Raw genomic sequence first — 26,262 nt, forward strand, 5'->3', positions numbered from 1 at the left:
CGATGCTAACAGGACACACAGCTTAGGGAAGTGATCTGCAAGGAAACATTTCTTAGCGTAACATTTTAAAAATGGCATTTTCCTGAGCTCCTTTGCTGAGTTACAGCGCAGTGTTACCCACAAAGGAATGGAGGAAGTTGGGGGGGGGAGGGGGGACCCTCTTTTCAGTATCCACCCCATTGCATTCCAGGGAGTCCGAGAGAGATCCGAAGTTCTCTTTTTAAACCACTAGCTTTTATTTGGCATGTTTTATCACGGAAGTATGAATTAAAATTAAGTGTCCAAAGTGAAGTTGTTTGAACTGTGGTTTTTAAACCCTCCGTTGCCGCCTCCTTGTCTTTGCCAACACAGTTTGAAGTCCAGGTAATTGTACATGCCCAGTTCCCCTAAGGGTAAAGGTTTTTCAGTCTGTATGTGACACTGAACCAGGTTGGCCTGTCTGTCTGTCTGTCTGTCTATCCTATCTAGATATAGATTAGATAGATTAGAGATAGAGAGATAGAGGTAGAATGATTAGATAGATAGATAGATAGATAGATAGATAGATAGATAGATAGATAGATAGATAGATAGATGATAGATAGATAGATAGATGAGATTGATTAGATAGATAGATGATAGATAGATAGATGATAGATAGATAGATGATAGATAGATAGATAGATAGATAGATAGATAGATAGATAGATAGATAGGATAGATAGATGAGATTGAATAGATAGATAGATAGATAGATAGATAGATAGATAGATAGATAGATAGATGGATGGATAGGATAGATGAGATTGATTAGATAGACAGACAGATGATAGATAGATGATAGATAGATAGATATAGATAGATAGATAGATAGATAGATAGATAGATAGATATGATTGGGAGATGATAGATAGATGAGAGAGAGAGAGAGAGAGAGAGAGAGAGAGAATAGATAGATGAGATTGATTATATAGGTAGGTAGGTAGGTAGAGAAAATAGATAGAGATTGATTAGATAGATAGATGATAGATAGATAGATAGATAGAGAAAATAGATAGAGATTGATTAGATAGATAGATAGATAGATAGATAGATAGATGATAGATAGATAGATAGATAGATAGATAGATAGATGATAGATAGATAGATAGATAGATAGATGGATAGATAGATAGATATTTCCTGCTTTCAATTTTGCTTCCTCTCAGTAGACGTATCCTGCAAAGAATTTCTCTAGATTAATCGGCCTTCGTTTGCAGCCAATTGCTGCCTCTTCTTTTGGTTTTTTAAAATTTATTTGAAGCTATGTACCCTTCTCTGATTCTACAGCCAAACTAATCTTCCCGGGGATAATTGATGTACCCTTCTGGTTTCCAATTTCAGACAGGCTATTATCTCTCCCTCCGTCCTTCCTTTGCGGCTTTAAATTTACTCCTGACAAACTCACTTCATCGCTGGCTGGCTTTTATTATCACCGGGGTAATTCAGGAAGCTGAGTCATGAAATGGTGTGTGTGTGTGTGTGTGTGAGTCTAGCCCCAAGAACGCCCCCATTAAAGGGGATTTGAGGCTGCTTTATTTTGGTTTCCTTTGGTTATTAAACGGCGTGGAAGAATCTGGATTCAAGGTTCAAAATGCAATCCACAGGGTGGAGGGAAAGCATGAGCTTTGGATGGAAAAAGATGATGGGGAGGATCAGAAAGTCTTCAAGCTTTCTCTCTTAATGTATACCACTTCCTGTTTTTTTAAATTATTTTAATATCTAGCAGTTAATGGAGAAGGGTTTTTAGTGCGATACCTTCACCATTAGGCCTGATAACAGGACTCCCATCCCAAGTCCATTTTTTCCCTGTTGCATCAATATTTGGAATAAAAATCCAGTTTGCACCAAATTGGGAGCAATTGCTGGGTTTTTTTTTAAAGATATATTTTTTTTAAATCCTGCCTTTATTTTATATATGTATAAATAAGGCAGCAAAGTTCCATAATATTCCTTCTTGCTAATTTATCTTCTCTTAACCAATCCTTGGGACGAATACGTTCACTCAGCCGCTTCCATGGCTTGTCAATTCGTGCCACGTAACCATGGCTTGTTCATAAGCCACCATTGCTGGGGTCAAGCACAGCTGCAGTTCCCCCTCCATGGCACAGCAGCCTTCTCCAGATGTGCAGAGAAGCCCCTCCCCCCGGCCCATCATGCCCAGTCTTGGGTGGGGAGAGCAGGTACCCTGCTCTTGTGTGTGTGTTTGTGTACGAATGTGTGTGCATCAAGCAATGGGTGGAAACTAATCAAGGAGAGAAGCAACTTAGAACTGAGGAGAAATTTCCTGACAGTTAGAACAATTAATCAGTGGAACAGAAGTTGCCTCCAGAAGTTGTGAATGCCCCAACACTGGAAATCTTTAAGAAGATGTTGCATAGCCATTTGTCTAAAATTATATAGGGTTTCCTGCCTAGGCAAGGGGTTGGACTAGAAGACCTCCAAGGTCCCTTCCAACTCTGTTATTCTATCCTATCCTAGCCTATTCCATATTCTATTCTATACTCTATTCTATATATTATATACTATATTATGTTCTTACTCTATATTCTATTCTATTACACTCCACTCCACTCTGTTTTCTATCCTATCCAGTTCCGCTCACCACAATATAAAAAAATGTGTTTTTAAGATGTTGGATATCCATTTGTCTGAAACGGGTGTAGGGTTTCCTGCCTAGGCAAGGGGGTTGGACTAGAAGACCTCCAAGGTCCCTTCCCACTCTTCTATTCCATTCTCTTCTCCTTCCTTCTTTCCTTGTTCTATTCTATTCCTTTCTTTCATATTTCTATTCTATTCTATTCCTCCCCCTTTCCCAGAGACCCCCAATCTACGACTCCGAGCCCAGCTGCAGTTGGCGCGGCGGCCGCCAGAGGCCGCCCGAGAGCCGCCGCCGCCTGGGCTTTCCCGGGGCGCAGCTGGAGCTACCCAGCTGCGCTGGCGGCGGCAACGGCAGCGGCGGCCGCAAAGCGGGAATGCGCGCAAAGCAGGAGGAAGTGGGAGCCGCCGCCGCCGCCGCTGCAACCCTCCGGCCCGAGCTGTCAAACCGGTCGCAGCCGCCGCCGCCGCAGCGGAGCAAGAGGAGGAGGAGGAGGAAGGCGGGCGGGCGCTGCAGCTGCGGGGCGCTGCCTCCTTGCATGGAGCCCGCCGGGCAGGCCAGCCCCGACGGCCGCCGAGCCCCGGCCAGGGGGTCCCGCTAGCTCCCGGGGGCGGCAGCAGGAGGCGGAGGAGCCCCGGGGGCCGCCCCCGCCCCCCCTCGACACGAGAAGCGATGCTCGGGCGCGGAGGTGAGTCTTTTTCCCAAGCGGGCAGAGGTGGGGAAGGGGCTTCGGCGCCCAGGTGGGCAGGGGAGGGGTCCCGGAAGGTGGGAGAGGGGCGTCCCCCGGTGGGAGAAGCGAGTGGAGGAGGAGGGGGGTCTTTGCAGGAGCCCAAGGCTCCCACCCACCCCCCAATTCCAACCGTTGCCGGCTCCACCCCAATTCCACCCATTGCAACACCCTAAGTCTCCCACCCCCCCAATTCCACCCATTGCAACACCCTAAGTCTCCCACCCCCCTAATTCCACCCATTGCAGGACCCTAATAAGTCTCCCACCCCCCTATTCCACCCATTGCAACCCCTTAGGTCTCCCACCCCCCCTATTCCACTCATTGCAACACCCTAAGTCTCCCACCCCCCAATTCCAACCGTTGCCGGCTCCACCCCAATTCCACCCATTGCAACACCCTAAGTCTCCCACCCCCCCAATTCCACCCATTGCAACACCCTAAGTCTCCCACCCCCCAATTCCAACCGTTGCCGGCTCCACCCCAATTCCACCCACCCACCCCCAATTCCACCCATTGCAGGACCCTAATAACTCTCCCACCCAGCCCCAATTCCAGCAGTGGCAAAGAGTTAAGCCCCTTTGGAGGGGGTGCAATTTCCAGCATTGCCCCCACCCCCACCCCACAAAAGGCTCGGAGGGTCTCAAGAGGAAGCGAAGACCCCTGGCAAAGCTGGCATTTTGTAAACTACCCAAACAGGTCTGGATTTGGGGGACTGCCCCAGTTGGGGGACCAGGGAAGGGGGGGTGCCCATGTGATCCCTCCCGGAGGGCTCATTTGGCACCCCTGCTCTGACCCCCCTTCCCCCGCAGCTGGAATGGAGCAAGAGCAGGGAGCAAGAGCTGCTGAGGTTGTACTGGCGTTTCTTTGGGGAGGGGGCGAGTGGTTCAGCCGCCTTGAAATGAAGGGGAATCTCGAGGCATTTCCCCCCCCCCACTGACCCCTCCTCAGCTGAGCTACCACCACCCTCCTTGCCAGGAAAAGGCAAGTTAGTGTGTGAAACGCTTGTTCAACCACGCTAAGCGAATCCTAGCCAGATGTGGGTTTGAGATGAGGCCATTGTTTTTATAGACTTGCTTTGCAGGGGGCGCATCGGTCCTTGGCAGAAGGGGAGGTCTGACTAGATGATCTCTTGTTCCCCCCCCTTCCAAGCTCCTGCAGCTTTTCCTTGCCAGGGGTGACCAAAAGCAACCAAAAATTAGAATAAGATTTTTTAAAAAAAAAAACAGATTAACAGAGTTGGAAGGGACCTTGGAGGTCATCTAGTCCAACCCCCCCCCTACACCATTTCTGATTAATGGCAGTCCAGTCTCTTCTTAAAAACATCCAGTGTTGGAGCAGCCACAACCTCTAGTGGCCAGCCGTTCTACTGGTTAATCGTGCTCACGGTCAGGAAATTTCTCCTTGGTTCTAGCTGGCTTCTCTTCTTGATTAGTTTCCATCCATCGCTCGCCAAAGGGGATAACATGACCCCAGGGCACAGCAACGGTCGTAAGTATGAACCAGTTGCTAAGCACCCGGATGAAAATCACATGACCTCCTGGGGATGATACAAAGGTTGTCGGGTGTGACAAATGGTCGTAAGTCACATCTTTCAGTGCCGTTGTAACTTAGGTCACTAAATGAAGTGTCGGAAGTCATGAGCATCTCTCTCTCTTTCTCTCTCTCCCTCTCTCTCCCTCTCTCTTTATCTCTTTCTCTCTGTCTCTCATCTCTCTCTGCCTCTCTCTGTCTGTCTCTGTCTCTCTCTACCTCTCTCTTTCTCGCTTTGTCTCTCATCTCTCTCTCTCTTTCTCTCTCTCTCCCTCTCTCTATCTCTTTCTCTCATCTCTCTCTCTCTTTCTCTCTTTCTCTCTGTCTCTCTGTCTCTCTCTGTCTCTCTCTGTCTCTCTCCGTCTCTCTCTTTATCTCTTTTTCTCTCTGTCTCTCTCTCTCTCTCTGCCTCTCTCTGTCTCTCTCTCTGTCTCTTTCTTTCTCTGTCTCTCATCTCTCTCTGCCTCTCTCTGTGTCTCTCTGTCTCTCTGTCTCTCTGTCTCTCTCTCTCTCTCTCTCTCTCTCTCTCTCTCTCTCTCTCTCTCTCTCTCTTTCTTTCTTTCTTTCTTTCTTTCTTTCTTTGTGTCTCTCTCTTCTGGGAAGGAATAAAAGTTGGTTTGCACAGACCGATAAGCACATCCTGTGGGAGTTGCCGAGATCTTGGCTTAGTGAGTTTAGCTGAAGGCAGCCATTGGTTTTAAGCCGGTGTGGCTTAGCGCATGGCCTGGGCAAATCTCATTAGTCACGGTTTAATCATCAGTTCTCACAAGGGCACTGACTCGGAACCACATCGACCGGTTTTGGACTGGACATGATTGTGTTACACAAGTGTTTTTATTCCTTTTGTTGTTGTTTGTTATTGTTGAGGAATTTAGCTAAGTGATGGATGGACTCGGAAGAAAAATTGATTTTGGAAATGTCTTTGCATCTCCTTGGTTGTGGAATTGTGCCTCCTATTTCTCCATTCATTTTTACCTTTGCAAACGATGGTGGGTTTCCTTCCTTCCTTCCTTCCTTCCTTCCTTCCTTCCTTCCTTCCTTCCTTCCTTCCTTCCTTCCTTCCTTCCTTCCTTCCTTCTTGCCTGCCTGCCTGCCTGCCTGCCTGCCTGCATTCTCTCTATCATCTCTTTCTTTCCTTCCAGCAATTCGTTATCAGAATCCTAATCTCCTCCAGCATTTTATTTAAAAAACAACAAGAGGGGGGGTAGAGAGAGAGAGAAAGAGGGACGGAGAGAGAGGGAGGGAGAAAGAGAGAGAGAGGGAGAGAAAGAGGGAGGGAGAGAGAGAGGGAGAGAGAGAAAGGGAGGGAGAAAGGGGGAGAGAGAGAGGGAGTGAGAGAAAGAGTGAGGGAGGGAGAGAGAAAGAGGGAGGGAGGGAGAGAGGGAGGGAGGGAGAGAAAGGGAGAGAGAGAGAGGGAGGGAGAGAAAGAGAGAGGGAGGGAGAGAGAAAGAGGGAGGGAGGGGGAGAGAGAGAGAGAGAAAGAGAAAGAGGGAGGGAAAGAGAGAAAGAGGGAGGGAGAGAAAGAGGGAGAGAGAGAGGAAGGGAAAGAAAGACAGACAGACAGAGAAGCAAAGAGATGGATGTAAAACATCAGAGAGTGGAGAGGAGCTGTTGCTAAAACTCAGGGAGAGAAAAACCAAACCACACCATTAACTTTCTCCCCCCCCCCTCAAAATATCTATGTTTTTGTTGCTTAATCACATTAAAAACTCCATCGCCAACTTTTTAATTAAAGGCCAAGCGGATGCTGGTTTTAATGGACACGGCTTTGCACAACTGCCTTGAGGATTGGGAAAGGGGGGCGGGGGTATTTTATATTTCAGATCTGGATTTTTCTCCCTTAATGGGCCTTGGCTGCTTTCTGAAGAGCTTCGGGTAACAGCTGTTGGTTCTTTGTTTGGGGGGGTCTGTGTGTGTTGTTCATTTAATTACTTCCACCTACCTGGATTGGAGAATTAAACCTTGCATTGTCAATTGTTCTCTCCTGCAAACATCAGGAGCAAGGCAAGTGTCGCCCAGCCGAAGAGACATCCACGGCCATTGTGGTCACCATGGTTTTATTGGCTAGTTGGCCAACGATGGTTGAGAGGCTGAAATCGGCCCGCGGATAAATTAACGGCCTTGTAATGAGGTGGTTAATAACGTTGGATGATTAGCAATCTGTTTTAAGGGTCCTTGGTGCTCTCTCAGCTTGTTCGTTTGTTTGTTTGTTTTTTGCAGAGGTTTCATTACCCAAACTAGATAACATTATATCAATGCTAATCAAACACAAACTTTGATAAAGATCAAGGTTCCCCTCGCACACGTGTGCTAGTCGTTCCCGGCTCCAGGGGGCAGTGCTCATCTCCGTTTCAAAGCCGCTGTCCGAAGACATGTCCAAAGGGTTTTGTAGATAAAAGCATTTCCTCCGATAGCTTTGTTAAAAAGATAAAAGTTCCCCTCGCACGCATGTGCTAATCGTTCCCGACTCTAGGGGGCGGTGCTCATCTCCGTTTCAAAGCCGGAGAGCCAGCGCTATCCAGAGATGTCTCCGTGGTCATGTGGCCGGCATGACTCAACACCGAAGCCGCATGGAACGCTGTTCCCTTCCCACCAAAGGTGGCTCCTATTTTCCTACTTGCATTTTTTACGTGCTTTCGAACAGCTAGGTTGGCAGAAGCTGGGACAAGTCACGGGAGCTCACTCCGTTATGCGGTGCTGGGGATTCGAACGGCCGACCTTTCCGATTGACAAGCTCAGCGTCTTAGCCCCTGAGCCACCGTGTCCCTCCAAACATTGATAATCTTTTTTTAAATCAATGATTATGAATCTATTTTAGTTTTGGGTCGTGCAGATAATGTCACCAAGGAAGTGTCTTTTTTAAAATTTGGGGTGGGCTGTAATTATCTCTTCCAAGTGTTTGGACACTTTCTCCAATTTTCCAGCGACTTGGAACAAATATTTCTGCAGTTCTTTCTCTTTTATTTTGATTTATTGACTGTCCATCTTAACAGGCTCTAGCCATCCCCGTTTCCTCCTCTGCTCCTTTCGTCCATAAATGACTTACTCACTGGGAGGAGTGGGATTCTCCCAGCGGAAAAGTTGCTGTTTTAAGACCGGCCAACTTTAATTAGTTTAAAAGGTGTCCTTCCAAGCACCTCATAAAAATGACAAATGACTTTTTGTAATCCCAAAGAGTGGAAAAGAAAAAGAAATGACAATAAGACATTTCTTGGAAGAGATTTCTCAGTCTGGGGGAAAGATACATGCCTCTTTTAGGATAACTCGGTTATTCCTCAACTTCCATGGTCGTTCTAGCGACTGTTCGCAGTTGCAACGCCTCTGCGGTTCACCTTTACGACCGTTGCAACACCCTCGTGGATTAAATGGATTAAAATTCAGAATATATATAATGTATCAAATATTGACTTCTAGTTCTATGGATAAGGTCTATTAAATAGGTGATAGAGATATGTAAAGAAAAAAAATGGGTAATCAAAATAAATATTAAAAAATAATAAGGAATAAAATTCAGAGGCTTGGCAACCCTGTCCACATTTACGACGATCCCAATGTCCCGTAATTCCCTGATTGCAACTGTCTGACCAGCGAAGTTCAAAGGGAAACCGGATTCACTTAACACTGAGGCTAATTTAACCACTACGGTTATTCACTTAACAACTGCAAGGTGGTAAAATAGGACAAGAGAGATAGAGAGATAGAGGGAGGGAGGGAGGGAGAGAGAGAGGCGGAGCTTAGGCCGTCCGTCAGCCCTCAGGTGGAGAGTCAACAGCCCCCAGGTCTGGAGGTGGCTGATGAGGAAGAAGAGGAACAGCTGGGTCCAGTGCCTGATTAGTGAATGCGCAGAAGGTAGAGGAGAGGAGAGCAGTGGAAATCTATGGGCCGGTCCTCGGGACGGAAGAGCCATTGCTATTAGCAAAGCCCCACCCTAGCTCTGGGGATAAAAGGCAGGGGGCGGAGATGAATAGATGTGGCAGACAATTAGTCATCTCCCTGCCGACCGGACAGACTTGTTAGCCTGCGGCGGGGAGAGAGTCTTTTTGCCGGCGCTCCTAATTAAAGGGATCGTTGATGAATTACAGTGTTTTTTTCGTGTTTGGAAAGCTGGGTCCGAACAGACAGATTTCTCACTCAGCAATAGAAATGTTGAGCTCAATTGTGGTCGTAACTGTGACCCGTACATCTGTCCCCGGCATCCCCTCATGGACGCGTGGCCCATCCTCGGGTGTTTTTCTCCCGGTTGCATCATTTTGGGACGGCATCTCAGGTTCTGCTTCTCCCAGCCTTTTTCCTGCCAGAGCTGGCTTAATCTGTGCAGCTCCCAGCCCAAACGCTGGCTGTCATTTGGGGGAGCAGCTGCTGGGTGGGCGTCCAGCCTCGGTTCCTAATTTTAGGCTGAAGGGAGAAGGGAGGATGGGGGAGCCGGCAGCAGAGAAGAACGGCTAGGTGAAGCGCAGGTGCGGTAGGCCCTCGGCTTATGGGCACAATTCGTTGCCAGATTTCTCTTGGCTAAGCGAGACGTTTGTGAAATGAGTTTTGCTCCACGTTGCGACCTTTCTCACCACGGTTGTTAAGTGAATCCCTGCAGTTGATGAGTTAATCACCCGGTTGTTAAGCGAATCCCTGCAGTCGATGAGTTAATCAAGTCAAGGACTGTTCTGACCGAGGCTTCACAAGAGCCTGAAGCAAACTCCTGGTCCCGACAAAAACCCCTTTTATTAATTTACTATGAATTCCGCTCATTCGCCTCCAGCAAAGTTTTTCAAGGGAGGATTTACAGTCACAGACCTTCTCTGGCTTGGAGAGATGCCAGGCCGAGATCTTGCAAACCCTGGCAAGGAGTCTCAGAGAGTCAGGAACCCATGAAGTGAACTAATTGTCTCCTGCAAGCTCCACTCCCCCTTCGCTCCTCTTTTATTTCCTCTGGGAGGGGCCATTCATCGTCCATCTGTGGCCTCACTCCTAAGTTGACCCTGTTCTTTAGCTGTTCCCTTCGTCTGGCAACTCTGCGCAGGCGCACACTTGGAACAGGCTCCAGCTGTTCTTCTGCCCCATTGATGTCTGACTCTGAAGGCAGCTGGTAACTGGCATACGGCTCTGGCCCCCTCTCTGCCTCTGACACAGAGCCCTCCTCAGAGCCTTCCCTGGACTCCAGGACTGGCCCAGGTTCCTCCCCAACCCTCCTCAGTGTCTGAATCGGCTGCCGGCTCTGTTGGCTGCTGGTGGGCCACAATAGGGCCTACCTTACATTCTCTTTGACCTGTTTTTTTTTCTTCCAAATTTCCCCAAACTCTTATCGCTCTGTATACCTGCTGTTTCCTTCTAGTGCTCTGGCACAGGGAGCCTATTGTTTACTCTGAAGTTCCCAGTAATTATTTTGTGCGAGAAAACAATACAGCAAAAGTGTTCTTTTAAAAAAGAAAAAGAAAAAACAGAACGAAAAAAAAAAACGCCTGGCTCTGGAAGTGGGGTATGAGTAGGACCGATTTTTATTTTGTCCCTGTTACCGGGCAGGTTTCACACCCTGGGATTATACACTTCCTCCCCCTCCCCCCCATCAAAAAAAATCGTGCCGTGGTTCTAATCTCCACGTGGCAATCTGAATTCAGTCACCCTTTGCCCGGCGAAGCTCAAGAGGGGAATGGGCTTGAGATCGTATCACCATGGCTCGGCTCGGATGTCGATGTCGGCAGAGGTGTGGGGTTTTGTGTACAACTCTGTGGTTCAGTTAATTTTGTGGGATTCTGTCTTGTGTGGGAATCCAGCCACGGGGGTCCTTTGGCGACCTGGTTAAGGGTGAGGAATCTGTTGCCAAGAACAAGCCATTTTCTGAAACCACTTTCCATGTTCATGTCTTTATGGAGGTTGATGTTGTTCCCTAGTTGGGTCATGAAATGTCCACAAGAAAACAACCAAGCTCCTCCTCCTTTTCCTCCTCTTCCCATTTCCTTTCCTTTTCTTCCCTTCTCTTTTTTCCTTCCTTCTTCTCTTCCTTTCTTCCTCCTTCCTCCTCCTCTTTCCCTTCCCCTTTCCTTTCCTTCCTCTTCCTTTCCTTCCTTTCTTCTTTCCCTCGTTCCTCCTCCTCCTTCCCTTCCCTTTTCATTTTCTTTTCCTTTCCTTTCCTTCTTTCCCTCATTCCTCCTCCCCTTCCTTTCCTTTCTTTCCCTTCCTTCTTTCCTTCTTCTCTTCTTCCTCCTTCCTCCTTCCTTCTCCTCCCCCTCCTTCCCTTCCCCTTTCCTTTCCTCTCCTTCCCCTTCCTTTCCTTTCCTTCCCTTCCCCTTCCCCGTCCTTCCTTCCTTCTTCCTTCCTTCCCTCCTCCTCCTCGCAAACCCCACTCCCTTTTCACACTGACAATGCTACCTAGTTGGGTCATGAAATGTCCACAAGAAAACAACCTCAGAAAGCACCATTGACCCACACTCCTCCTCCGCTTCCTCCTCCTCCTTCTCCTCTTTTTCCTCCTCCTCCTTCTCCTCTTCCTCTCCCCTTTCCCTTCCCTTCCCTTTCTTTCCTTCCTCCTTGCCCCCTTCCCCTTCCTTCCTTCTTTCCCTCCTTCTTCCTCCTCTCCTCCCTCCCTCCCTCTCCTCCTCCTCCTCGCAAACCCCACTCCCTTCCCACACTCACAATGCTACCTAGTTGGGTCACAAAACATCTGCAAGAAAAACGGCCAGCTCACAGAGCCCCCAGGAGCCCCCCCTCATTTCCACCCTGAAAATACTTTTTTTAATTTCATAAAATTATTTGCTTTACGGAGGCACGCATCAACTGACCTCCCGTTGCCCCTTTCCAGTTTTGAGGACGGAAAAAACTCTGTAAATAACCTGGTCAATGGGGGACGGCTGCAAACAAAATATGCATTCTTTTCAGATCCCTCCGGGGGGGGGGGGTGACGGAGGTCTTAGGGGTGGATTCCTCCCAGCAGAGATCCAAGGATCCGGTCCGGGCCATGAGGCACGCATGCTGCTGACTTTGGGGAGGCATCTGTTTGGACAGCTGTGCTTAGAAAGGGCCATGACGTCAAGAGGAAAAAAACACCCCCAGCCCCTGGGCATGTCCGGTAGCCAACATTGAAGGCAGTCCAGAAGTCGGCCTGTGAATGTATTTTTGGGTTACCGGGTCGTATCCCCATCTCTGATTCCCCCCCCCCCCAACCTCTGTTTCAAAGGTGCGTCTCTCCGCTCTGAGATTTTCTTTAGCCGCTCAATTGCCATGCTAGGCTGACCCCAAAAGGTTAAAGCCACATTTATATAAAACGAGAAGTCTGCAAAATGCTTTCAAAATCTGTCTTAAAAAGGCAAGTTACACTGAAGATCCGTCTAGGATTCCTAAGTATCACTTCACTTTGAAATAGTTCAAATATTTACTAATTTCAAAAAAAAAAAGTCCCAAGCCTGCAGAAAAATAACCAAGTTCAGAGAGCAGCAAGGACGCCACAATCCTCCTCCTCCTCCTCCTCCTCCTCCTCCTCCTCCTCCTCCTCCTCCTCCTCCCTCCTCCTCCTCCTCCTCCTCCTCCTCCTCCTCCTCCTCCTCCTCCTCCTCCTCCTCCTCCTCCTCCTCCTCTCTGCAAACCCCACTCCCTTCTAGCACTGATGATGTTACCTAGTTGGGTCATGAGACGTCTGCAGGAAAACAACCAAGCTTAGAGAGCACCCAAGGACTCCACAATCCTCCTCCTCTTTGCACCCCCCCCCATTCCCTTCTAGCACTGACGGTGTTACCCAGCAGGGTCATGAAACGCCGGCAAGGAAAACAAGCCAGCGCACCCGCTCCATCTCAACCCCGATCTACAAAATAGATGTTCTCCTTTATTTGAAGCTCGACGTGGGATGCCTGCACTTCGGCTACCCTTCCCTTGCACCTGGTTGGGGTCTCGAGGTCATTGGCCCTTGTGGGCTTCCCGTCACGGGGAGAGCTTTGGCGGTTTCTCCTGCACCCCCACCCCACCCCATCGGTCGTACAGCCACATTGCTCTCCAAAAGGGTGAGTCATCGCTGGAAAATCTTGCCGGCGTGACTCACGGGCTTGTCAGAGGCTTCCTGGCGGGTCTGTCAAACAGAGAGACATTTTCTGGCGCTACTGTAGGGCCTCGGCGGCGGGTCGAGCCTGCAAGGCCATTAAAGAAGATGCCAAAAAATTTCCCCCTCCCTCCTGGCGTCCATCCATCACCTCCGAATTCTGCTGTCAGTCAGAAAAGTCTCTTCTCTGTTCTCCCGGGTCTTGTTTGGTGGTATTAAAAAAATGCCTTAAAAAGTCACTTTTTTCAGTGCTATCTATCATCTATCTATCTATCTATCTATCTATCTATCTATCTATCTATCTATCTATCTATCTATCTATCTATCTATCATCTCTATATCTGCCTGTCTGTATAGCTATGTATATCTATGTATCTCTGTACCGTATTTATATCTCTATATCTATATAAACTGTCCTTATTTTAGAAAGAACTGACACACTGTTTCTTGTGTGGGTGAGTTACTTATAATGCTACTTTTTTGTTTAATCCCTTTTCCATCCTTCCTTTGTATAAATAGACACCACTTAGCACCGATCAGAGCTCAAACAGAGATGAAAGCCAGGAGTTTTTCTTTTTTTCCTCTGCCGGTTGAAGCTCAGGCCAGTCCGCTGCTTCTCGATATTTTCTATAACAGTAATAATAAATATTCCTCCTCCTCCTCCTCCTCCTCCTCCTCCTCCTCCTCCTCCTCCTCCTCCTTTTCAGTCTTTATGAATGTTCAGAAACTGGGAAGAAATTTCAACAGCCCTTCTACAAGGAGTCCTCAACTTACGGCCGCCATTGAGGCCACAATTTCTGTTGTTAAGCAAGAAAGTTCTCACGTGAGCTATGCCCTATTTAAGTGGATCACTGTCATTGTTATAAGTTAGGAACACAGTTGTTAACTGAAGCTGGCTTCCCCATTCGATTTGCTGGTCAGAAGGTGGTGGATACAGTGGCTCAGTGGCTAAGAGGCGGAGCTTGTCTATAGGAAACGTTGGCAGGTCAGCGGTTCGACTCCCTAGTGATGCAAAACGGAGTGAGCTCCCGTTACTTGTCACCAAACAAACCATTGTAAGTCGAGAACTACCTGCAATCTATCTCTTCTTTCTGAAATGTTCAGGGCAGTCTATCAGCTGGACTGCAGCACTCTTGAGTGAGATCGATGGGATTTGTAGTCCAGCACTTGGAGACTTCTTTGCCGCGCGTGGATTCAATCCGTTTTGAAAAACGGGGCCCTAGAATATTCTTTTCTCTTTGTTTCCACAGTTTAGGTTCCGTAAGGAGCAGCTGTATTTTTAGTGCGGCTCCTTTTCTTTTCTCTTTTAAATGTATTTTTAAATGCAGCTTTTGGGTATTGTGCAGTCCCCGCGTGCTAGAGAGAAGTGGTTCTTAAAAATAGCAGCGTTGGCTGTGGTCTGTGTAGTGAGTAACACACACTTGCCTTTAAGAGTCAGCTGTATTCGCAGTTCCCGAGCGCTTTGTGTTTTCTGCACTGTGGGGCTGAATAACTCCTTAAGCTGGCCCTCATCCTGCTTTCTAAGCCCCAGTTGCAAAATTGTGGGGTGCTCTTGAGCTAAATTCCCCGGTTGAGCATGAAAGGAAGCACTGATTTGCCTTTTTTTTTTTTACAAAAAAATGGCCTCCGATTGTAGAATAGAATAGAACAGAACAGAATAGAATGTAGAACAAGAATAGAATAGAATAGAATAGAATAGAATAGAATAGAATAGAATAGAATAGAATAATAGAACAGAACAGAACAGAACAGAACAGAATGTAGAACAAGAATAGAATGCAATGCAATGGAATGGAATGGAATAGAATAGAATTCTTTATTGGCCAAGTGTGATTGGGCACACAAGGAATTTGTCTTTGGTGCAAATACTCTCAGTGTACACAAAGAGAATAATACATTCATCAAGAATAAAAAGATACAACACTTAAATGATAGTCATAGGGTACAAATAAGCAATCAGGAAACAATCAATATCAATCTAAATCGTAAGGATACAAGCAGCAAAGTTACAGTCCTGCAGTCATAAGAGGGAGGAGATGGGTGATAGGAACGATGAGAAGATTAATAGTAATAGTAATGCAGCCTTAGTAAATAGTTTGACAGTGGGGAGGGAATTATTTCTTTAGCAGAGTGATGGCGTTCGGGGGAAAACTGTCCTTGTGCCTGGTTGTTCTGGTGTGCAATGATCTACTAACATTGTTTTGAGGGTAGGAGTTGAAACAATTTATGCAAGGGGTCTGAAAAAACTGTTATTCCCCCCCCCCCCATCTTCCTTGTAGTCCCCGACGGGTTTGGAGGAAATCTGCATATCTCCCCAATTTATTTTACAAAGAAAATTGTGTTTATTCGAGGCGAAGAAAATGTGGCTCTCATTCTAAATTGAGCAAGGTTCCACCTATACTGTACCTGTTTCGTTTTTGTTGCCTAAATGTAGAACCTTACTCTTTGCACCATTGAATTTCATTGTGTTAGATCGTGCCCAGTGTTCAAGTTTGTCAAGATCCTTCTGTATCTTTAGCCTATCTTCTGGAGTGTTGGCTATTCTATTCCCTTTTAGTTACCGTTTACCTGAAGCCTCTTGTCCAGTTGGGGTTGAGAAAGGAGACCTTTCAGGCTAGCTGTGAATAGATCCCACCGTTGTCTTGGATTAAAAGAACAGAAGCGTCTTCCTCGCAGACGTTCTACGATGTTCTCTATTAGTCACTTGTCACATTTATAGCGTGTGCATCCCTGAACAAACCCAGCTCGGAGAATAAATCACAAGCAGCCTTGATAAAATCAATACAGTACTGCTATTGCGCCCTGTAATAAAACTTCCCAATCTATTATAACCTTATTTGTTTTTGAGTCAAAAGCCGGGAGATGCTATCTCAGAGGCCCACCTTCCAAAGAATGGAAGAGAATAATCTGTTTGGGGAGAAATATCAGCGATAATATAAGAAGAAAAGGAGGGAGGGAGGAAAGAAGGAGAGAAAGGGAGGGAGGGAGGGAAGGAGAGGAGGAAAGAGAAGGAAGCAAATGGGAGGCAGGAAGGAAGGAAGAAAAGGGAGGGAAGGAAGAAGGAAGGATAGAAGGGGAGGCAGGCAGACAAGTGGAAAAGAAGGAAGGGGAGGGAGAAGGAAGGAAGGAAGAAAAGTGGTGGGAAGGAAGGACAGAGGCAGGAAGGAAAGAAAAAAGGAAGAAAGAAAAGAGGGAAGGAAGGAAAAGGGAGGTGGGAAGGGAGGAAGGGGAGGGAGGGAGAAGGAAGGAAGGAAGGGGAGGCAGGCAGACGAGTAGGAAAGAAGGAAGGGGAGGAAGGGAGAAGGAAGGAAGAAAAGGGGAAGTGGGAAGGAAGGAAAAAAGGAAGAAAAGAGAGGGAAGGAAGGATGAAAAGGAGGCAGGCAGACAGGCGGGAAAGAAGGAATTGGGGGAGGGGGAAGGAAGGAAGGAAGGAAGGAAGGAAGGAAGGAAGGAAGGAAGGAAGGAAGGAAGGAAGGAAAGAAGGAAGGAAGGAAGGAAGGAAGCTCTAGAATGGCCCATAATTGATTCCTTGGGCAACGTTTTTCTCTCGTGACATTCTTGAACTATTCAGGGACAACTTAACCATCATTCATACCAGATTAGAGTCTTTTAAAATAGGTCTGAATTCAAAAGTCATCCCTAGCTGGGGCTCTTTCATGCTGCTGCCCCGCCTTAAAAAATGAAATCCAATCCCTATTTCAATCGGCTACTGGCCTCCTCTGTTTTAACAGCGTGGTGTCCTTACAGGGCTGACAGAGGGACTAGAATGACCTCTTGACCAAGGTCAGATTCCGTCATCTGGCATTGTCTATCACGGATTGACCGGTCAGATTTCAACCTGGGCCTCCTCCATTGTGTCTCACAGTAGTTCAAAAATTCTGGTACGAAATTGTAGAAAATACCTAGAGATCTCTAAGTTGCTTGCAGACATTTCTTGACCCAGCTAGCTAACGTCATCAGTGCTAGAAGGGAGTGGGGTTGGAGGAGGAGGAGGAAGGTCTGTGGAGTCCTTGGTTCTCTCTGAGCTTGGCTGTTTTCTTGCAGACATTTTATTACCCAACTAGCTAATGTCATCAGTGCTAGAAGGGAGTGGGGTTGGAGGAGGAGGAAGAGAAGGGAGGTCTGTGGAGTCCTTGGTTCTGAGAACAAGTTCAGAGAGAACCAGGCGTTTCATTACCCAAATAGGGTAATTTCATTACAGATGCTCACAGACATTTCATTACCCAACTAGGTAACCTCATCAATGTGAGGGAAGAAGTGTGAAGGCTTTTCCTCCCATTGATGTACAGTAGCTTGCCCTATTTACCAGTGTTGGTGGAATATGGCTTTCTTCTTGATAATCTCTTGAGTACAGTATTTCTGCTCGATTGTTTGTCTGGTGTTAATCCCTGCTTATCTAGGGAGACTTTGCTGCTGGAAAGGATGAATTCTGATCTCGTGGTTTCCTTCGCTTTTCATTTGAACGGGTCTTCCAATGTGGCTTATCTCTGTCCGTGATCTGACGGACACAGAGGAGTGATGTGTCCGCCCGCTAATTCCCCAGTAAGACATCCTCCTGGCGCCTTTTGAACTCCTACCAACCATCTACACAAAAGAGTCTTATTTTCTACTTAGCTCAAGCGTCAGGGAAGGGTCTTATTTTTAAAGCCTGTTCTTGTGGCATTGCGGCTGGCACCCAATCCGTTAAATTCCCCGTTTAAAATAAGATGAAACCATGGGATACATGGCTGGGGGTTGGGGAGATAACACAGCGAGAACATAAAAACCCACTTTTCGTGTGTGTGTGTGTGTGTGCGTGCATGTTTTTACTCCTTCCCCCCCACCGGCCAGAGAAACAGAAGGCATGAACATGTTGGGAAGCAGGTGGAGTTTATCATAAATGAGATAAAATTGGCACATTAACGCAGAGAGAATCAGAGGTGTGAATGGAAGGTCTCCATGGGGGAGCAGGTGTAGGGTGCAGGGAGAACAAAACGATAAAATTTAGATATATTTTTTTTCCCTGTTATCCCATGCAGAAATGCGCCTCTCGCGTCTGGAGCCTATATTTCATTTTCCAAAGTAATTTAATCTTCTAGATGCTTCCAGCTGGCAAAAGTTTGGATCCAAAGGGGGGGGGGTTCCAAAGATTGGGTGGAAACACAGAGAAAGGCCTCCTTGGCTGTGGCCCCTTCTTCACCGAAAAAATCACTCCCTCCGAGGGATGGTTTGCCCACCCACCCACCCAAATGCCATTGCTTTTCCGAAAGGTCCCTCCAAAAATGTGGGATATTTTCTAGCCGACCCGAGTTTCCTTAAATTTCCCAATTTAGGGGCTAATTTGATTGCGTCGCTGCTCGCAGGCTGGTGTGTTTTTGTGTTATTTGTTACGTTGTGGGTTTTTATGTTGCGGTGTGAATTGGGTGGCCATAAACATTTGTGGAATATAAAAATAATGTATGTTTACCGCCCGTCTCACAGTTCAGGCGACTCGCCCTCAGCTAGAATATAGAATAACAGAGCAGGAAGGGACCTTGGAGGTCTTCTAGTCCAACCCGTTTTTTAAGCAGGAGACTCTATATACCCTCTAGACAAATGACTGTACAACCTCTACTTAAAAAAGGGATGGAGCGCACCACAACTTCTGGTGGCAAGCTGTTCCAATGGTTAATTGTCCTCACCGTTAGGAAGTTTCTCCTTAGTTCCACGTCGCTTCTCTCCTTGATTCGTTTCCATCCATTGTTTCTTGTCCTGCCCTCCGGTGTTTAGAAAAATGGGTTGACCCCCTCTTCTTTGTGGAAGCTCCTCTGATACTGAAACACTGCTGTCATGTGGGAGATAACAGAATAATAAAGTTATTTATTATTAGGGACCTGGGAGGTCGTCTAGTCCAACCCCCTGTTCAACCAGGAGACTCTATACAACTTGGCTGTCCAAACTCTTCTTTAAAACCTCCGGAGAGCCTACAACTTCTAGTGGCAAGCTGTTCCACTGGTTAATTAATTGTCCTCACTGTCAGGACATTTCTCCTTAGTTCTAAGTTGCTTCTCTCCTTGATTGGTTTCCATCCGTTGCTTCTTGTCCTGCCTTTGGGTGCTTTGGAGAATAGCTTGACTCCCTCTTCTTGGGGGCAGCCCCTCAAACACAGGAAGCCTGCTATCATGTCACTCCCCCTACTAGTCCTTCTCCTCATTAGACTGGCAGCAAGGGATTTTTGCCCTTGACACCCCAAACATCTGGCAGACCCCCAATCCCTCAACGTCGGAAATCGATCCCTGTGTTTCCAGCGGCTGGTTTGGGATCCAGCCCTCTGCATGCACGGAGTAGAGGCCGAAAGCACCAGGGTGAGGTGGGGGGGGGGGTTTCCAACCTCCTCTTCTTTCCTTCCCACAAATTTCAATCGGTTGAAAAGAGGAGAGGAGGGGGGGAGATGACTCACTGCTTTGGATGTGTCAAAATGCCGCCGTCGCCAGGCTGCTGCTGTGGCTGATCTCACGTCTTGCATTTCCAGCGTTGGGGGGGAGGGGGATGGAGGCAGGAGGTCTGTGTGTTTGTGGGGGGAAATCTCCAGGTGATGGGTGGACACCCCTCCCTCTTACCCTCCCCCAACAGCCCTTCCCTTGGCTCGGGAGCAATTAGCACCCGGGGCCAAGGCTGCGAGGCCCATTTGACACACGGGTGTGAGTCACGCTAGCTTGGCTTCTCTAAGAGGTGCCTTGGATGGGAGATCACGACCTGTTCCCACGGACGACGTCGCTTGTTTGATGTCTTGCAAAGGCCGAGATGCATCGCTGGGCCTCGCGCACCCACGGGGTGAGTTTGAAGAGGGTCTCCCTCAGGAGGATGTAGAAGAAAGCATTCTGGTTTTTGTTTTTCCTTCTTCGCTTTTTGCTTTCTCCTTCTCTCTTTCTCTCCGTCTCCAGATTCCTGGCAATGCCGGGTTTGGCAGTTGGCACTAGAGAGACAGACAAGGCAGACAAACCTACCGCCCCTAAGGCACTGGAGGGCTGCCCCAGGGGGCAGGAGGCTGGGCGTGACGCAACGGTGGTGTCAGTTGTGCAAGCCAGATAAAAAGTGTACATCGTCTGACTCTGGCGGGAGCGGGGGCACTGTGTGAGTTTGTCAGTGGGCACCCGGGAGTAAGCTGCAAGGGTTTTGGTGAGATTGACTTCTGAAGCTCAGGTGGCTCAGGGGCTAAGATGCTGAGCTTGTCGATCAGAGAGGCCGGCAGGCCGGCGGTTCGAATCCCCAGCGCCGCGTAACAGAGTGAGCTCCCGTGACTCAGCCCAGCTTCTGCCAACCTAGCAATTTGAAAGCACGTTAAAAAATGCAAGTAGACAAAAAGGAACCACTTTTCGTGGGAAGGGAACAGCGTTCCGTGCGCCTTCGGCGTTGAGTCATGCCGGCCACATGACCACGGAGACTTCTTCGGACAGCGCTGGCTCTTCGGCTTTGAAACGGAGATGAGCACCGCCCCCTAGAGCCGGGAACAACTAGCACATACGTGCGAGGGGAAGCTTTACCTTTAGCTTAGAGGGTTTTAGCGTGCCAGGAAATAATTGCCCATGGAAGCCTCTAAGCCCATGATTAGAAGAATTTGCAGTTTGCTTTTCTTCTTTCTGAGAGTCAACTGCTTGTTGGTTACTACAGGTGTGTGGTTACAATCGAAGAGGAAAGAGTGGGCGGCCTCTTCGGGCTCAGAGCACCATGTCAAATGATTGCGCATTTCCTCTCGCCAGAGAGCTTGGTTATTTGTGAGTTATTCAGGTGCCTGACATTCTCCGGGCTTTCTCTGAATACGACACCTGGAGTATCTTGCACCGGTTGTAGAAGGGAGAGGAGGGAAAGCGACCGGGGATGTGTAAGAAAGGAGGTTTCAGAAGTCGGTGCTTCTGACATCTTAGGCTCTCATCGTGGTTTGTTTTGGTTTGGGGTTAGCGTGTTGTGTGAATCCATGCTGTAGGTTGACACTCATGTTAGAGAAACCAGGATGGGTCATTTTCCATATTGTGAGAACCAATATTGGTGATTCAATAATGATGCATGGATTTAATCCGGCAATCTCACTTTATCCTTTAGGAATAGAATTAGTCCTTGACGTATGAGCAAAATCAGGGTCAGAACGTCCGTTACTAAGCGAGGCAGTGGTTCACTGAGTCCCACCTGAATTTATGACCTTTTGGTTGTTGTTGTTGTTAAGCAAATCATGGATGTTGTTAAGTGAGTCAAACGGTCATTAAGTGAATCCAGTTCCCCCATTAACGTTGCTTGGGGGTGGCCAGCTGGGAAAGTCACCGTTTGGCCACCACTCCGAGACTCTGCAACCATTCTAAATATGGATTGCCAAGCAGCCGAATTTTAACCGCATGACCATGGGGTCGTAAGTATGAGGCCTATTCATAAAGCATTTTTTTTCACCATAGTAACTTCAAAAAACTCACTAAAAAAATATGTTGTAAATTAGGAGCAACTGTCAGCTGAATCCTTTTCTAAGTTCTCCAAGAAAATTCAGAAGCCGAGATATCTTTTGCTCCAGTGAAAGTGGCTTTCTTTAACAAGCGATGTTGGGTTGTGTAACTCTGTTGTGGAATCTCACATGATTGTAGCATCCACCCCGGATCCAAGGGATCTGTAAAATCTCACGGCTGCTGAATTCACCAGCACGTTCTCCTCTGCCCTGTCTGACCCCGAAGAAAAAGTTGGACGGAGTTTTAACTTGCGGTTTTACTGTGTTGTAAATAACCCTTTGGCTGCCGTCCATATCCTTCTGCTCTTTCGTTGTGGCATCTCCAAGAAAGAGGAGGGGAAAAATGTAAACAAGGCACTTTGGGGTTGTCGTGAGGAGAAAAAAATATGTGTTCTCCGTGAACCGCAAAGGAGAAGACGACAGAATTCTGTTTTATGACATTATTAACTGGATGCCAGTGCTTCGCGATGCTGTGATCGCTCTATGCAGGAGAAATTCTGCTCACAATCCATTGGCTCAGTGGCGGTCGATGATAGAAACACATAAGGGAATATCGCTCCCGCTGCCTTGAGTCCGGAAACGGTTCCGTAGGTGGAAGGCGTAGACATTTTGGTGAGGTACCAATGTTTAGTACCATAAGGAGCCCCAGGCCGCTCCTGACTGAAGGAGTGGAACGTCTGCCAGTTTAAACTGAGGTAACAGAAGGTGATGCAACTGGCAGTTGGAACAGAGTTCTTTTCAGGTGGGGAGGGCGAGTAGAACTCCTTAACATCAGAGCATGTTAATTACTGTATAAGAAATACTAATGATCTGATGGACATTTCGAAAAATCCTTTCTTAGCTAGCACCTAGAAGCCAAGAGGAACATATGTGCCAAATTTCAGGTTTGTAGGCTTTACGGTTCTGGAGATTTTGTGATGAGTAACAGACTTGGAAGGGACCTTGGAAGTCTTCTAGTCCAACCCCCTGCTTAAGCAGGAAACCCTACACTGCTTCAGACAAATGGTTATGCAACATCTTCTTAAAAACTTCCAGAGTTGGAGCGTTCACAACTTCTGGAGGCAAGTAGTTCCACTGATTAATTGTTCTCACTATCAGGAAATTTCTCCTCAGTTCTAAGTTGCTTCTCTCCTTGATTAGTTTCCTCCCATTGCTTCTTGTTCTACCCTCAAGTGCCTTGGAGAATAGCTTGACTCCCTCTTCTTTGGGGCAGCCCCTGAGATATTGGAAGACTGCTATCATGTCTCCCCTAGTCCTTCTTTTCATTAAACTAGAGATACTCAGTTCCTGCAACCGTTCTTCATATGTTTTAGCCTCCACTCCCCTCATCCTCTTGGTTGCTCTTCTCTGCACTCTTTCTAGAGTCTCCACATCTTTTCTACATTGTGGCGACCAAAACTGAATGCAGGATTCCAAGTGTGGCCTCACCAAGGCCATATAAAGCGGTATTAACACTTCATTAACACTAATGTAGGGGTTCCCCCCCCCCCGCCGCCCATAGCTCTCCAGATAGGAGCTTGTAATAACCAGTATAAACCATTGCAGTCTAAATACAGCAGGACGAGGCCCCTTCTATCATTTGAATGACATTTTGGCCCTTTAATCTTACTGATCAGCAAGCTGAAACTGATGTCTTTAGGCTCTTTTATTATTGTTATTATTATTATTTTCCCCCCTTCCTTTTTGCCTCCGTTCCAGCCAGATGATTGCAAAAAACAAAACGGCAGCAATGGGGAATTTTACTATAAATATAAAACAAGGCCTGGGGCAGATATGTTTGTCCTCCCCTTCATAATTTCGAGCCGTGAGTTTTCCTTGCATTATTTATGGTCTTCATTCCAGAGGAGTCAGTACTGGCCTTTCCGCAAGGACAAGTCTGCCTCTTGAAATGATAATATTAATATCCCCGTAAGGCCAACAAGTCACAGCCTCTGTCTATGCCAGATCCTTTGGGAGGGAGGACTCGGTGGGTGGATAAGGATGCCAGAGCCAACATCTGGCTGCCTCTGCAGCCTGCACAAATAACAATCAGTAATAAAAGAGTTATCGGTGGCTGCAAAGAACGTAATTTTTCCTCCCACTTAACGTCAAGGGTGAAGGGTCATTCCTTCTAAAGGGAATAAATTAAGATAGTTAAGGGAGGTTTCTTTTTTTAAAAACCAAACAAGAAAGCAGAATCTTTTTTATCACCAAAGATTTTGGGAAAGTCAGCCTACTATACAATGGGCAATAGAAGGATTTTTTTGCATTTTTTTAAAGCTGTCCTGTAAATGAGCGTTTAAAGCGGTGTTTGTCACGCTCAGCAATTTTTGTCAACGGGGGAATTCTGGGAGTTGAAGTTCTCCCATGCTGGCTGGGGAATTCTGGGATTTGAAGCCCTACTTTAAGTTAACAAGTCTGAGAAACACTGATCTAAGATAAAACAGCTCTCTTTACTCCAGAGGTGGCTTGCTGCCGGTTTGGCACATTTCAGCCAAAACGGTAGTGGAATTATGCCGTGGGTTGCAGAACCGGCAGTGACCCAGACTCGCCATGCCCTCAAACTGGTTCCCCGATCTCTTATGCCGTTGCCGGCATGTTTCTGTGCAAAGCTCACACGCAGAGAACCAGTACCGACCAGTATAGGAACCCACTCCTGCTATACTCCCTTCAGTATATATATACACATTCTGTCTTGCAGCCTATGCCTAGATAAGCAGGGATTAACACCAGACAAACAATCAAACAGGAAACTAGCCAAATCAAGGAACCACCTCCCCAATCAGTGGATCTGTGTGCTGGCTGGGGAATTCTGGGGGTCTGTCCACCCGTCTTAAAGTTGAGAAACACGGATTGACCGCAACCTCAGCTGTGTCTAAGAAGCATTCTAACACAAGACCACAACTGTGGTATTTTCATCTAAATAGGATGGAAATTTTATCGGATAGTTAGAATCTCTTCCTCATTTTTCCGGCTTGCATCTCCTCAGTGAGAACTTCACCGAATTCCAAAAAGCAGCTACGGATAATCTTTGACTTGCAATCGTCCATTGGGTGACCATTCAAAGTTGCCACAGCACTGGGAAAAAAAAGAACTATGACCATTTTTCACACTTACAACCATTGCAGCAACATGATTCATGCGATCAAAGTTCGGATGTCCTGGCATGTACTTATGACGGTTGCAATGTCTCGGGGATCCCCTTTCGCGACCTCCTGGGGCACAAAGCGACTGGGGAAGCCGGGCCCATGTTACTAATTTAGCAACAGCAATGATTTGCTTAGCAGCGGTGGCAAGAAAGGTCGTAAAACGGGGCAAAAGTTGCTTCCGAAATGTCTCGCTTGGCAATGGAAATTTTGGAATTGGAAATAAGTTGAGGACTACTGTAATTATTTACAGAGGATAAAAACCAACCTTCCGTGCAACTTCTGGTCGTTTTAATAAATGCTCTCCCTCCTGCCTCCGTTCCTGTTTTTAAAAACCCTCCTTTTTGTCCTCAAACAAGGAAAGAATAAAAACTCTGTTTATAAAACAATCCCTCCCTCCTTCTCAACAAAACAGGGCCCAGGATCCGTTAAGCTAAAATTTAAATTATCAACGAGGCAAAACAACCGTGAACTTAAACTTAGCTCAGGCCAATGTTTACAGTCATCATTGCAATAACCTTGATGTTGGTATAAAATTTGGACACTGTAAAGGTGATTTTCTCCTCTGCTTCTGACCAGGGCTGTGTTGTGGCACGCCTGCATCAAGCAGAGCTGGCAGCAGATTCGGACAGTGAGGAGGGTTGGGGAGGAACCTGGGCCAGTCCTGGAGTCTGGGGAAGGCTCTGATGAGGGCTCTGTGTCGGAGGCAGAGAGGGAGCCAGGGCCGTCTGACAGTTATCAGCTGCCTTCAGAGTCAGAAATAAATGAAGCAGAAGAACAGCTGGAGCCTGTTCCCAGTGTGCACATGCGCAGAGCTGCCAGACGAAAGGAACAGCTAAAGAACAGGGGTCGACTTGGGAGTAAGGCCACAGGTGGAGGGTGAATGGCCCCTCCCAGAGGGAATAAAAGAGGAGCGAAAGGGGAGTGGAGTTTGCAGGAGACCATTAGTTCGCTTCATTGGTTCCTGACTCTCCTTGCCAGGTTTTGTAGATCTCCTCCTGGCAGCTCTGCTTTGCTCACCCTGGGGTTGGCAGTGCCAGCAAAATAGATTTTTTTCCCTGCATTAAAGGTTGCCATGCACTTCTGGATCGGTGCCCAGAGAAAAGTTTGCCCTGCTTTGTTTGCAAACTCTGGAACCTGTCCAGGGCAGTTCCTTCCCTCTCCCTGATGTTGAAGAGATTGGATAACCCATTTGTCTGAAATGATAGAACTGCCTGAGCAGGGGGTTGGACTAGAAGACCTCCAAGGCCCCTTCCAGCTCTGTTGTTCTGGTTTCCATTGGCAGGCTTTCTCTCGGACTGGAAATGACCAGATAAACCAGAATAACTCACAGCCTTTTTCACCAGAATATATATATTTTTCTGCACCCTTAACAGATGAAGAGAAGGAAGGGGAAGAGTAGGAGTAGGGGAGAGGCAAGGGAAAAAGGAAAGGGAAAGGAGAGGAGGGTAGGAAGGGAGGGAAAAAGGAAAGGGAAAGGAGAGGAGGGTAGGAAGGGGAAGGAGAGGAGGAAGGAAGGAGAGAAGGAGAAAAGAAAGGGAAAAGAAGGTGGTGCTACAAAAGGAGGAAGGGATGGTAAATAAAGCAACCCAAACTGTATACTATAACCTGTTAAATGGAATAACAAATGTATAAGAATGACAAGAAGGATAACCACTATATGAATGTATACTTACAATGGTGTCAAAGAGAATAAAAAAAACCCTTTTATATATAAAAAAAGCAGATAAAGCGAAGGAGAACAAATCTCTTTTTAAAAGAAAAGCGGAAAGGTCTGGATTATATTCCTTCGGTAAT

At 47.1% G+C, this 26,262-nt stretch overlaps 1 protein-coding gene across 6 annotated transcripts in view; it reads left to right on the forward strand.

Moving 5' to 3' along the window:
* Positions 1-2,954: 2,954 nt before the first annotated feature.
* PITPNM2 (phosphatidylinositol transfer protein membrane associated 2) overlaps positions 2,955-26,262 on the forward strand; it is a 77,058-nt gene continuing 53,750 nt past the window's right edge. For 3 of the 6 annotated variants that reach the window (XM_081966624.1, XM_081966626.1, XM_081966627.1), the window contains exon 1: positions 2,956-3,305. The gene's annotated coding sequence lies outside the window, so the exon portion shown is untranslated. Of the gene's footprint in view, positions 3,306-4,905; positions 4,925-26,262 lie in introns of those variants that run through there. The other 3 variants (XM_081966628.1, XM_081966629.1, XM_081966625.1) reach the window with 2 other exon arrangements.

The sequence above is a fragment of the Natrix helvetica genome (assembly GCF_964273705.1).
Source record: "Natrix helvetica genome assembly, chromosome: 14".
Classification (NCBI taxonomy): domain Eukaryota; kingdom Metazoa; phylum Chordata; class Lepidosauria; order Squamata; family Natricidae; genus Natrix; species Natrix helvetica.